The 15113-nt window shown below is 38.4% G+C and overlaps 1 protein-coding gene and 1 pseudogene across 3 annotated transcripts in view; one reads left to right on the top strand and one right to left on the bottom strand.

Annotated features, from left to right (window-relative positions):
• The window catches only part of TNRC6A (trinucleotide repeat containing adaptor 6A), a 208240-nt gene that overhangs the window by 181620 nt on the left and 11507 nt on the right, over positions 1–15113 (bottom strand). For all 3 annotated transcript variants that reach the window (XM_027126603.1, XM_027126601.1, XM_027126610.1), the window contains one exon: positions 11748–11844. The gene's annotated coding sequence lies outside the window, so the exon portion shown is untranslated. Of the gene's footprint in view, positions 1–11747; positions 11845–15113 lie in introns of those variants that run through there.
• Positions 8673–10328, top strand: LOC113630764 (5'-AMP-activated protein kinase subunit gamma-1 pseudogene; annotated as a pseudogene).

The raw sequence follows: 15113 nt of genomic DNA on the forward strand, positions 1-15113 counted from the left end.
GTGGACAAGCTGAGTCAATCTCCATGGCTACCAGTCCATCCTATATCCCCAAATATGTATCTGCAGCTCAGATTTCTCTCTCCACGTTTATATACACACTTGCCTTCTGGACAACTATACTACATGCCTAAGAGGCAGTTCAAATTCATCATGTCCAAAACTTAATTACCAAAAGACGCCAACTCTCCTCTTCTTAAATTCCTTTTCTTCGTTAATTACCTCAGGCTCTAAACCAGGAACGCAGAATCATCTTTTAATTCCTTCCTCTCTCACCTCCATGTCTCATCTTTCTCTAAGAATGGTTTCTATCTCCATTCTTCATCAAGATTTAGCACAATTGTAATTTAATCTTCAGGTAATTTGTTTGAATAGTGATCACTCCCACTAGGCTGGATCCAGGACAAGAGGCCCATTGCAGTCTTTCCATTTTTGTATCCCCAAATCTGAGCTCTGTTACTGGCGTTCAGTACTGGCGAGTATTTGTAGAAGGGTTAAAATCAAGTCTGCCAGCATTCAGTTTTATGTGCCGTTTTCCAAATTCAACACTGTATTACTACCTGAGTAATCTTCTGAAAATACAGATCTGACCCTATTTTCCCCTCTGTTTAAAATCTTTGCATCTTTCAATGACCCCCTCATTCCCTAAAGGAAAGCAGCATTTCTTAAACTTTCAGTGTCTAATAACTACTTATTAGCTCCCTGGAGCATATTGAAAACCTCTAATTTTAGGTTAACATTCATAAAATTTTTAAATAATAAAATGAGTATAAATTAACTTAAAAATTAATAATATTCAAGTATCCCTTGTTATCCAAGCCTATTTATCTCCTGAGTTTGAGTTTGGAAATCAAGTTCATAGAGCAAGAGATACATATACTTGGTACCTGAATTCTGGATAACAAGTAGCAAGAGTTTGGATAGTGCAGTATACCAGGCCTACTAAAAAGAAGTATTCAAATATACTCAGATCCTGAGTTTGGGTAGAGAGAGTTGAAATAGCAAAAGTAGGATGATGAGAAATATCAAGTCAGCGAAAGGGATACTGTTATTTGCAATCAATCATTAAAGTATATAACATACACACATATATATGTGCATCTGGATTAATGACAGATTCCATTTATTTTGTTCTGCTAAACTAGAGAGCATAACTAAGAATTATGGGCAGCAAATGCTTGGTGGCCCTACAGACGGTTGTGTATATTTGGATGGGACCTATACCTAGAAAAAGTGGTGAAGTCTCTCACTAAAGGCCACTTTCACAAACAAGTAAGTCAAAGAATATCTCTTATTCAAAGGCTGGTTGGTTGGATGTTTTAACTTGGATGGTAGTTGCAAATGAATTTCTAATGTTTTTTGTTTGGGTTCAGCTCTGGAAAGAATTTCTCCATGTTTTCTGGCATAGTGAATGTTTTTTAAATATGCCCAATAATATGTTGTTGATGTCTTTCTCCAGAAAATGAAAAAAGTCAAGTATTAGGAAAGAGTCAATGCCTGCTAACAGAGCCTCTTCACCACAGTTCAATTTCCTGATATCTTATCCTTGGCACTGAATGTCCTAAGAGGTTGGGCCTGAAGTGAGAGGTTTGAGCTTTTCAAGCTACTGCCCAGGGCGTGTTGACACCCACTTGAAATCACTGAGATAACATTTCCTTACAACACTGGTAATGACCCAGATTTATGGTTTCTGGCTTTCCCTGGCATTATTGGTGTTATAAAGAAGTCTTATCTCCTCCCTCCTTTCAATTATTCACATGAGTACCTTCCCCTTGGATAGCCAGCACGCTTTACAGTGGAGAAACAGTTTTAGTACACGCCGCCCATTTCTTCACAAAACACACGGTAAAGACATGGGCTCCCTGATGGAGATTTGATTGTGCTAACAATGTTTGTTACTTCTTCAACACTTAGAGAGGATCAGCATGCGTAACTGTTCTTGGTAAATAAAACAGCATGCAATTTTAGCACCTGGATACAACTATTTTTGAGTAGTCAAGTGAGGTACATGGCAAAAATGGCCCTAATCCTTCATCCCTCCTTATGTCCATGCCCTCTGTCACAGTGTGGTAGCACCCTCCCACTCTACCTCTGAGCTGGCCATGGGACTTGCTGTGGCCCAGTGGGATTTGCTGTGGCCCGATGGGATGGTAGCAAATGTGACAAAGCAGAGACCTGAAGAGTGCTTGCGTGTTTGGGCTTGCTTGTTCTTGTTCCTCTGCCTTTGCCATAAGAACATGCTTGGGCCAGCCTGCTAGAAGATGAGATGCATAGAGTAGAGTTACCCGACTTGTCCCAGCCACCTCTATCCCAGACTAGCCGTGCTGATACCCAGACACATGAAAGAACCCAGCTGAGAGGAGCAGAGCTGCCTACACCACCCACAGCCAGGACTGGCTTCATGGCTATGGGGCCTTTGTAGTCACACAGGGTCCTGTGCTAAGAAAAGTCCCATGCTTGGTTTCATATTCTGCTGTCATGACCCTGAAATTCTTAATAACTTTTGAATAAGGGGCCATGCATTTTTATTTTGCACTGAGCTCCACAAATCATGTAGCTGGTCTTGCCCACGTTCTAGCATGACACCTGGAGGAGCCTAGCTGAGATGGGGAGGAGCCTCACGGGCCTACAGACTCATGAGATTAATCAATTCCTACTGTTGAAGTGACTAGGGTTTGTAGTTGTTTTACATTTTGTAGCAATAGATACTGACACACCAAGCCTTTTTTTGCTGGACGCATGGCTGGTCCTCCATCAGCATTACCTCAAATACACTTCTAACCTGCATCATATCTCACAAAAATATTAGATTAATTGATAAGGAGAATTCAAAATTATAAATTATGTCTTTCTCATTCATATAGCTACCACGGAGATGCAAAAAGCCGGTTCATTCTTTTCCCACAAGTGGTTTCACTCAACTGTAAAACAAAATATTGGCTGTCATCAGTACAACAGTAATAGTTCCACCCTCTTTGTGTGCCATTTGTGCTATGCAGCATACTATCCTGACATTAGGTTTGCTTGTGGCCACTTTGGCTTTCTTCCTCAGCATTTTATTTGTCTTGAATTTGAGGCTGGTTTTATAAGCATGTTGGCCATAGCATGACTTGTATCTGTTGATGCTGTTGCCTTGGTGTCTTTGCATTTAGAAATAAAATTAATCAATTTCATACCAGAAAATATTATTTTGTGCTTGGTCCCAGAAAAACTACTGGTTGACCTATAAGGTTATGCTATTTTGGAAATGATGTAAAATCTCTGAGAGCATCACAAAGCTCTCTGACAGAGTTTTCTAATACAGAGTGTGCAAGGGGGGATAAATCCCTTGTTCAATAAAATCCAGTTTTTAGATATTCATAGCCACACTTCCCGTTCACACTTTCCCTTTCAGCCGCTTGGGTGAAATAATCACATTCACAGATGCTCTTGTCCCAATAGATCCTAAAGTCCTGTTCACTAATTATGCTTCTGAATTGTAGAGTTTATACTACTATTTTTTTTTTTTTTCCGGTACATGGGCCTCTCACTGTTGTGGCCTCTCCCGTTGCTGAGCGCAGGCTCAGCGGCCGTGGCTCACGGGCCCAGCCGCTCCGTGGCATGTGGGATCCTCCTGGACCGGGGCACGAACCCGTGTCCCCTGCATCGGCAGGCGGACTCTCAACCACTGCGCCACCAGGGAAGCCCTATACTACTATTTTTATCATTGCTTTTCCACTTCAATGAACCACTTTTTAGTCATTAATCTATTTTTGTTAATCAGAGCCATAACATAATAGTAAACAAAAAATGCAAATTTTACACACATAAACAGTAATATTCCAATGATATAGCTAAAATAAACTATATCCTAGTAACTGATTTTAACTACATCTTGTTAAGTGTCTGACAGATTTGATCCATCCATATGTGTGAACCATTATTAAGAACATAATGGTATTTGATACTTTTTCTTCCATTTCAAATTCATAAAATTTTAAAGAACATATCTTTTTATTACTTGCGCCACAGAAGCTGCTTGAGGACCATTAGTTTTACAGATTAATTGATCACATTTTAGAAACACTGACCTAAAAGGCCTGAACTCTTTGACGTGATATATAAGCCATTTCACAATCTAGTCCCTTGATTCATATAAAACAATAGTTGTTATTAGTGTGTATACACACACACGTTGTTATTAGTATAACAATAACAACAACAACACTTTCTATTTACTGAGACCTTAAATGATGCCATGTGATCAGGTGCCTTTCTAAGCATTTAAAAGGGATTCTCTTACTTCAAACTCACAGTAACCCTAGGAGGTAGGTACTAGTTTGTTATTATGAATTTACAGATAGGGAATTATGAATATTACAGAGGTACTTGCTCAAAATCACAGAGCTAGTAAGACGCCGAGCAGGAATCTGATTCCAGGCTTGTCTAACTCTCAAGGACTATATTACCTGGCCCCCACCCTGCCTCTTCAACCTCCCCTTCCCGTACTCTCTCACAAACGCTCGCAGCCTCTGTATGCCTCAGCGAGGCCACACTACCTTCCATTCCCCAGAGGAGATGTCTTCCACCTGTGTCTGTGCCCATCTTATTCCTTCTGTCTGGAATGCCCTCCGCTTTTCCCCCCGTCACCCTTGTGAACTTTCATTCACCCTTCAGCACCCAATTTAAGAGTCTCCTCCATGAAGACTTTCCTTCCACCCACACCCCAGATTTTTACCTTGTCTGTAATATCAGCCTAAATTTTATTTCTTTCCATTCTCCAGACAAAGATGCAAAAACGTCTAGAGTGACAGCTGAGTTATTAAGAATTATAAGATGACAGAACATAATTTACTACATTGTACCTGATTGTTCCCTGGTCTATCATTAGTCGACTCCAGTTATTGATTTATGCCTCAATGAATAGGCAATTCCTTACCTTAAAATGTTATTCTCAGCTGGTCAGAGGACAGAATTACTTTTTATTGCATCTCTAATAGCAACTAGTTAACTTCATGAGGCACAGGGAACACATTCTCTATTTTACTCTCTCCAATTTACTATCTGAGAGTGAGAGCCATGATAATAAGTAAAATTTCTAAATTCACTGTCTCTAAGAACTGGTAGGGATATTGTTTTATGGATACTTAGAAAACACAGCTCTATCAAGGTGGCAAGAGTATATCTTTAGGTCTGCTGGTAATTAAGGAAGCTGTAAGTTAATCAGTTATATTCTCTCTGAAGAGAAAGTAGGGGCTTCCCTGGTGGCACAGTGGTTAAGAATCCGCCTGCCAATGCAGGGGACATGGGTTCGAGCCCTGGTCCAGGAAGATCCCACATGCTGCAGCAACTAAGCTCATGTGCCACAACTACTGAGCCTGCTCTCTAGAGACCACGAGCCACAACTACTGAGCCTGCGTGCCACAACTACTGAGCCTGCACTCTAAAGCCCACGAGCCACAACCACTGAAGCCCGTGCATCTAGAGCTGTGCTCCGCAACAAGAGAAACCACTGCAAAGAGAAGCCCACGCACCGCAACGAACAGTAGCCCTGCTCGCCACAACTAGAGAAAGCTCACGTGCAGCAACGAAGACCCAATGCAGCCAAAAATAAATAAATAAATTAATTAATTAAAAAAAAGAGAAAGTAGAAGGTGGTGGTTTAGAGCAATGGTCTCTAAACTCTTTTGAACACTCACTTCAGCAGTAGACATGTGAACCTTCACCCCCACAAATGTGTGTATTTATTTATAGTTTATGTATGTGTACTACTGCATTAACATTCAGTATGGAAAAACATTCAAAAAACATACAAAACATTCATGAAATGGAAACGAAAAGGAATGAGGTAAGGAATAAATAAAAATAGAAGTTCCACTATTTTCCTTCCTTACCCAGTGGATCATCTTGTGTACCTGCTGGGATACAATCACACTTCCAGCAGAAGACTCACTGGACAAACACCAACTGGCCCTGGTGGATCCAGATGCTGGGCTCACCCTAGTGGTCCCCAGCACCTGGTTGGCCCCTGTGGACCCAGGATCCAGGTCCAACTATGCAGACTCTGGTCCCAGACCCATCACTGCAGACCCAAGCACCAGGCCTGCCTGGTGAACCCGGGATCCAGGTCCACCCCCAAGGACCCAGGCACCAGGTCTTCCCACCTGCTGACCCAGGCACCAGGCCTGCCCACTTATGGATATCACCTAGAATCTCTGGATGGGCTGACTGGTGAAGGGCTTTGCCTACTGAAGCCAGTCTATAAAGCCATTCTTCAAGGTGTAGACACCAACACAAGGCCACAAGGATCATGAATAATGAAGAAAACATGACACCACCAAAAGAAACTAATAAAACTCCAATGACTGACCCTAAAGAAATGGAGATCTATGAACTGTCTGACAAAGAATTCAGAATAATCCTCTTAAAGAAATTCAATGAACTACAAGAAAACGCAGATAAATAAATGAAATTAGAAAAACAATGCATGAACAAAATGAGAGGTTCAACAAAGAAACAGAAACTATGTATTAAAAAAAAGTAGAAATTCTAGAGTTGAAGAACACAACAATTGAACTGAAGAATTCAATAGAGAGCTTTGGCAGATTTGACCAAGCAGAAAAAACAATTAGTGAGCTAGAAGGCAGATCATTTGAAATCATCCAGTCAGACAAGTCAAAGAAAAAAGAATGAAAGAGTCAAGAAAGCCTATGTGAATCATGATATACCATTAAAAGAAACAGTTACGCATTATTGGAGTCTCAGAAGAAGAGGGAGAAAGGGGGAAAAGAAAGCTTATTTAAAGAAACAGTGGCTGAGAACTTCCCAAACCTGGGGAGAGATTTGGACGTCCAAGTTCATGAAGCTAATAGGTGACTGTAAAATTTCAACACCCAAATCATGTTTTCCAAGACAACTTAGAATAAAATTGTCTAAAATCAAAGAAAATGAGATAATTTTTAAAGCAGCAAGAGAAAAAAAAATCTCACCTATATGGGAACCCCCATAAGGCTATTAATGAATTTCTCAGCAGAAACCCTGTAGGGCAGAAGAGAGTGGGATAATATATTCAAATTACTAAAAGAAAAAAAAAAAAACTGTCAAGAATACTTTACCTAGCAAAGTTGTCTTTGAGAAATGGAGAGAGAAAGATTTTCCCAAAGAAACAGAAGCTGAGGGAGTTCATCATGACTAAACCTGTCTTACAAGAATCGCTGAAACGAGTTCTTCAAGCAGAAATGAAATAACATGAAAATATAAAAGATACTGGCAAACGTAAGTATATAGTCAAATTCAGAATACTCTAATACTGTTATATGGTAGTGTGTTAATCAATTAACTCTAGTATAAAGGTTTAAAGGACAAAAGTATTAAAAATAACAATAGCTACAATAATTTGTTAGTGAATATACAATATAAAAGAGGTACATTGTGACATCAAAAACATAAAATATAGGGTGGGAATAAAAGAATAGAGCTTTTGTATGCAGTCAAAGTTAAGTTATCAACTTCAAATACACTGTTATGTCCAAAAGATGTTTTATTTAATACTCATGATAACTACAGAGCAAAAACCTACAGTAGATACACAAAAGATAAAGAGAAGGGAGTCAAAGCATTCAATTATGGAAAATCACCAGTACAGAAAGAAAGAAAGCAAAAGAGAAAGAAAGGAAAAAGGGAACTACATAACAGCTGGAAAACAATTAATGAGATGGCATTAGTAAGTCCTTACCTATCAATAGTTACTTTCAATGTAAATGGATTAAATTCTCCAATCAAAAGGTACAAAGTGGCTGAATGGATTAAAAAACAGAAACCAACTTTATGCTGTCTCCAAGAGACTTACTTCAGACTTAAGGACATGAAGAGGCTCAAACTGAAGGGGTGGAAAAATATATTCCATGCAAATGGAAACCAAAAGAGAGCAGGAGTGGCTATACCTATATCAGACAAAATAGACTTGAAGTCAAAAGTGTTAACAAGAGACAAAGAAGGTCACTATATAATGATAAAGAGGTTAATTAATAAAGAAAATACAGCAACTGTAAATATATATACAACCCAAATCAGAGCACCTAAATATATTAAGCAAATACCAGTAGATGTGAAGGGAGAAATAGACAACACTACAATAATAGTAGGAGACCTCAATACTCGACTTTCAATGATGGATAGATTATCCAGACAGAAAATAAATATGAAATGTTGGACTTGAACTACACCTTAGACCAAATAGACCTGACAAACATGTATAGAATATTCTACCCAACAGCAGCAGAATACACATTCTTCCAAAGCACACATGGAACATTCTCCAGGATAGATCATATGTTAGAGTACAACACAAGCCTAGCAAATAGCAACTGTAAGATGATTGAAATCATACCAAGTATATTTTTTGACTGATATGAAACTAGAAGTCAGTTACAAGAGGAAAACTGGAAAATTCACAAATGTGTGGAAATTAAACAACACACTCTTGAGCAACCAATAGGTCAAAGAAGAAATCAAAAGAGAAACCAAATAATATCTTGACACAAACAAAAATGAAAATACAACATACCAAAACTTATGGGATGCAGCAAGACTAGTTCTAAGAGGGAGGTTTAATGCAATAAATGTCTCTATTTAAAAAAAAACAAAAGAAATAGCAAGGTTCCTAAAGTGAATGAACCCAGCCAGTGCCTCTTGCAATGGAGATGGCCACGTCTTGAGAGTTTCCAAATCTGGAAAAATGAGTGACCTCAAGAGACCCCAGAATCTAACAACAGCATATACACTTCCTTTATAGAGTCTCTTGCTGCTATGACTTGATTCTCACAAGCTCCAATTTGGTTGTAGTTGCTACTTCCCTGCAGGTGAAGAAAGCTTTCTTTGCTTTGGTGACTAATGGTATACAAGCTGCCCCTTTCTGGGACAGCAAAAAGCAAGGACTTGTGGGCATGTGGACTACCACTGATTTCATCAATATCCTGCACCGTTACTATAAATCAGCCTTGGTACAGATCTATGAGTTGGAAGAACACAAGACAGAAACTTGGAAGGAGGTGTACATACAGGACTTCTTTAAACCACTTGCCTGCATTTCTCCTAATGCCAGCATGTTTGATGCTGTCTCTTCATTAATTCAAAACAAGATCCACAGGCTGCCAGTTGTTAACCCAGAATCAGGCAACATCTTGTACATCCTCATCCACAAATGCAGTCTCAAGTTCCTCAAATTGTTTATCACTAAGTTCCCAAGCCAGAGTTCATGTCTAAGTCTCTGGAAGAGCTACAAATCAGCTTCTATGCCAACACTGTTATGATCTGCTGTATGTGGCTCTGGGCATCTCTGTACAGCACCAATTCTCAGCCCTGCCAGTGGTGAATGCGAAAGGTCATGTGGTAAACATCTTTTACAAGTTTGATGGTATCTATCAGGCAGCAGAAAAGACCTACAACAACCTAGGTGTGTCTGTAGCTAAAGCCCTGCGACATCAATCACATTACTATAAATGTGTCCTCAAGTGCTACCTGCATGAGACGCTGGAGACCATCATCAATAGGCTGGTGGAAGCAGAGGTTCACCAGCTTGCAGTGGTGGATGAGAGTGATGTGGTCAAGGGAATTGTATCATTATCTGACAACCTGTAGGACCTAGTGCTTACAGGCAGAGAGAAGCAGCCCTGAGCTGAGGGAAGAGGGCAGGCAGCACCAGCGCATGTGCCTCACTCACTGCCTGCCTAAAGCTCTGGGAATCACAGATAAAACCTGGTGACTGTTCCGTGCTCAGGAGCCCCCCTACCCTTCTACCTGGGAGCTGGAGAATGCATGGGGAAAGGAAGGAGAATAAATTTTTAGGTGTCCTTAACCTCACAGTACTCAGAAAAACTTTCAGTCTAGCCCATCCTAGCTCCTACCCTCATTCATATCCCCCTTTCTGGGCAAACTATGGGCTCTGTGCCCCCCCCAGAAAATTCTGATCTCTAAGAGATCCCTGGGCTTCATTTAGCCTTAGCCTCTATCTCAGCCTCTGACTCCACTATAAGACAACAGCACCATAGAACTCTTCATAAAGATATTTTCATTCATCCTGTTTCATGTTGGGTGAAAGAGGCTAAATTCATTTTGTGACATTTCTTCCCACAATGGGAGTGGGGTGGATCACTGGGAGGAGGGTTTTGGGGTGTCTATGCTGTATGCATGTGAAGGGAGATGGGAGTTGGTGAAAGAAGAAGGCAGAGTGGTTAGCTGAGGTTATTGCTTTTCATGGTGAACCTAATTAAAATGACAAGAACCCATCCTGAGGGTTGTCTTTTCATCTTGTTTATGTTTTCCTTTGCTGTGCAAAAGCTTTTAAGTTTCATTAGGTCCCATTTGTTTATTTTTGTTTTTATTTCCATTTCCAAAGGAGGTGGGTCAAAAAGGATCTTGCTGTGATTTATGTCATAGAGTGTTCTGCCTATGTTTTCCTCTAAGAGTTTTATAGTGTCTAGCCTTACATTTAGGTCTTTAATCCATTTTGAGTTTATTTTTGTGTATGGTGTTAGGGAGTGTTCTAATTTCATTCTTTTACATGTAGCTGTCCAGTTTTCCCAGCACCACTTATTGAAGAGGCTGTCTTTTCTCCATTGTATATTCTTGCTTCCTTTATCAAAGATAAGGTGACCATAGGTGCATGGGTTTATCTCTGGGCTTTCTATCCTGTTCCATTGATCTATATTTCTGTTTTTGTGCCAGTACCATACTGTCTTGATTACTGTCATACAGAGTGAAGTAAGTCAGAAAGAGAAAAACAAATACTGTACGCTAACACATATATATGGACTCTAAAAAAAAAAAAAAAAGGTTCTGAAGAACCTAGAGGCAGGACAGGAATAAAGACGCAGACGTGGAGAATGGACTTGAGGACATGGGGAGGGGGAAGGGTAAGCTGGGACGATGTGAGAGAGTGGCATGGACATATATACACTACCAAACGTAAAATAGATAGCTAGTGGGAAGCAGCCACATAGCACAGGAGATCAGCTCGGTGCTTGGTGACCACCTAGAGGGGTGGGATAGGGAGGGTGGGAGGGAGACACAAGAGGGAGGGAATATGGGGATATATGTATACCTACAGCTGATTCACTTTGTTATAAAGCAGAAACTAACACACCATTGTAAAGCAATTATACTCCAATAAAGATGTTAAAAAAATAAAATTAATTAAATTAAATTTTAATAAATGACAAGAACCACCCCCCCCAAAAAAAAAGAAAGATTACAAAACTTTATACCTTAAGGAACGAGAAAAAGAAGAACAAACTAAGCCCAAAATTAGCAGAAGGAAGGAAATAACAAAGATTGGAGCAGAAATAAATGAAATGAAGACCAGAAAAACAATAGAAAAGATAACACAATTAAGAGCTGGGTTTCTTTTAAAGATAAACAAAATTGACCAACCTTTAGCTAGACTAATTAAGAAAAAAAGAGAGGACCCAAATAATTGACATTAGAAATGAAAGAAGAGACATTACAGCTGATACCACAGTAATACAAAGGATCATAAGAGACTACTATGAGCAATTATATGCCAACAAATTGGATAATCTAGAAAAAATGGATAAATTCCTAGAAACATTCAAACTAACAAGACTGAATCATGAAGAAATAGAAAATATGAACAGACCAATAACAAGTAAGGAGATCGTATCAGTAATCAAAAACCTCCCAACACAGAAAATTCCAGGACCAGATGGTTTCCCTGATGAATTCTAACAAACATTTAAAGAATTAACACCAACCTTTCTCAAACTCTTCCAAAAAATTGAAGAGGACAGAACACTCTTAAGTTCATTTCACAAGCTAGCATGACCATGATGCCAAAGCCAGATAAGGATGCTACAAGAAAAGAAAACCAAAGGTCAGTTTCACAGATTAATATAGATACAAATATTCTCAACAAAATACTCACAAACTGAATTCAGCAGCACATTAAAAGGATCATACAACATGATCAAGTGGGATTTATGTCTGGGATGCAAGGATGGTTCAACATATGCAAATCAATAAATGTGATACACCACATTAATAGAATGAAAGATAAAAATCATATGATCATCTCAATAGATGCAGACAAATACTTGACAAAATTCAACATGCTTTCATGATAAAAAATCTCAACAAATTGGGTATAGAAGGAATGTACCTCAACATAATAAAGGCCATACATGACAAACCCACAGCTAACATCATCCTCAACAGTAAAAGGTTGAAAGCTTTCCCAATAAAATTAAGAACAAAACAAGGGTGTCCCCTCTCAACATTTTTATTCAACAGAGTCCTAGAAGTCCTAGACAGAACAGTTAGGCAAGAAAAAGAAATAAAAAGCATACAAATCAGAAAGGAAGAAATAAAAGTGTCTTTGTTTGCAGATGATATAATCTTTTATACAGAAAATCCTAAAGACTCCACCAAAAAAAAAAAGTTAGAACTAACAAATGAATTCAGTAAAGTTGAAGATACAAAATCAACCTACAAAAATCAGTTGTACTTCTATACAACAACAATTAACTATCCGAAGAAGTAAAGAAAACAATCCCATTTACAGTAGCATTACAAATAATAAAATACTTAGGGATAAATTTAACCAAGGAAGTGAAAGGTCTGTACACTGCAAATTATAAAGCATTGATGAAAGAAACTGAGGAAGACGCAAATAATGGAAAGATATCCTGTGTTTGTGGATCAAAAGAATTAATATTGTTAAAAGTTCATTCTACCCAAAGGCATTTCTAGATTCAATGCAATCCCTATCAAAATCCCAATGCATTTTCCACAAAAATAGAAAAAGCAATCCTAAAATGTGTATGGAATCACAAAGACCCTGAAGAGGCAAAGCAATTCTGAGAAGGAAGAACAAAGCTGGAGGCATTACACTTACTGATTTATTACAAAGCTATAGTAATAAAACAGTTTGGTACTGGCATAATAACAGACACATAGATCAATGAAAAAGAACCAAGAGCCTAGAAATAAACCCATGCATATACAGTCAACTAATATTTTACGAGAGAGCCAAGAATACTCAATAGGGAAAGGACAGTCTCTTCAATAAATGGTGCTGGGAATACTGGATATTCACATGCAAAATAATAAAATTAGATTCCTATTTTATACAACCCACAAAAATTATCTGGAAATGGATTAAAGATTTAAATAGAAGATCCAAAACTTTAAAACTACAAGAAGAAAGCACAGGGAAAAATCTCCTCGACGTTGGTCTTAGCAACAATTTTTAGTATATGACAACAAAAGCATAGGCAACAAAAGCAAAAATCAACAGGGGGGACTAGATCAAACTGAAAATTTCTGCGCAGCAAAAGCAAAAATCAGCAAAATGAAAAGGCAACCTCCAGAATGGGGGGAAATATTTGCTAACTATCTTTTAAAATTTTTTTATTTTACGTTAGCATACAGTTAACAATGTTTTGTTAATTTCAGGTGCATAGTAGATTGATTCAGTTATACATATACATGTACCTATTTTTTTTCAAATTCTTTTCCCAATTATGCTAACCATCTATCTGATCAGGGATTAATATCTAAAATATATAAGGAAATTGTATAACTCAATATCAAAATAACAAATAACCTGATTTAAAAATGGGCTAAGGACTTAAATAGACATTTTTCCAAAGAAGGCACACAAATGACCAACAGGTACATAAAAAGATGCTCAACATCACTAATCATCAGGGGAATGCAAATAAAAACTACAATGAGATATCACCTCACACCTGTTAGAATGGCTATTAACAAAAAGACAAGAGACAACAAGTGTTGGTATGGCTGTGGAGAAAAGGAAACCCCGGGGCACTGTTGGTGGGAATGTAAACTGGTGGAGCCACTATGGAAAACAGTATGGAGATTCCTCAAAAAATTAAAAATAGAACTACCATATCATCCAGCAATCCCACGTCTGAATATATATCTAATAGAAATGAAATCACTGTCTCAAAGAGTTATCTGCACCCTCATGTTCATTGCAGCATTATTCACAATAGCCAAGACATGGAAACAACTTAAGTGTCCATCAGTGTATGAAAGGAAAAAGAAAATGTGATACACACACACACACACACACACACACACACACATACACATACATACACACTGGAATATTATTCAGCCATAAAACGGAAGGAAATCCTGCCTTTTGTAACACATGGATGGACCCTAAGGGCATTATACTAAGTGAAATAAGTCAGACAGAGAAAGACAAATACTACATGTTCTCACTTATATGTGGAATCTAAAAAATTCAAACTCATAAAAATAGTAGAATGATGGGGACTTCCCTGGTGGCTCAGTGGTTAAGAATCTGCCTGCCAATGCAGGGGACATGGGTTCGATCACTGGTCCGCGAAGATCCCACATGCCACAGAGCAACTAAGCCTGTGCACCACAACTACTGAAGCCTGTGCGCCTAGAGCCCATACTTCACAACAAGAGAAGCCACTGCAATGAGGAGCCCGCGCACCACAACGAAGAGTAGCCCCCACTCGCGGCAACTAGAAAAAGCCTGCGTGCAGTAACAAAGACCAACGCGGCCAAAAATAAATAAATAAATATTTTTTAAAAAAAATAGTAGAATGATGGTTGACAGGGGCTGGGGCATGCGGGGAATGGGGGAGATGTTGGTTAAAGGGTGCAAACTTCCAGCTCTAAGATGCATAAGTTTTGGTAACTAGACTTAACAATACTATATTATATTCTTGAAAGTTGTTAAGAGAGTAGATCTTAAATGTTATCACTACACACACAAAAAGGTAATTACATGGAAGAATGAAGGTGTTAACTGAGCATATTGTAGTAATCATTTCACAGTATATATATGTGTGTGTATCAAATCATCACATTGTATACCTTAAACAAATGTATATATATGTCAATAAAGCTGGAAAAAAAGGGAGAATTCAACAATATAATTCACTACACTAAAAGGATAAAGTAGGAAAATCATTTTATCATCTCAGAAGACACAGAAAAAGTATTCGATAAAATTCAAAAACAATTCATATTTAAAAACTCCAAGCAAAGAAAAATAGGAATTTTCTTAATGTGATAAGAGATAAAATTCTAAAAAACCCCATTCAACCAAAAAAAAA

Source organism: Aethalodelphis obliquidens, unplaced genomic scaffold, assembly GCF_003676395.1.
Source record: "Aethalodelphis obliquidens isolate GAN/ISIS:26980383/991018 unplaced genomic scaffold, ASM367639v1 scaffold30, whole genome shotgun sequence".
NCBI classification, from domain to species: domain Eukaryota; kingdom Metazoa; phylum Chordata; class Mammalia; order Artiodactyla; family Delphinidae; genus Aethalodelphis; species Aethalodelphis obliquidens.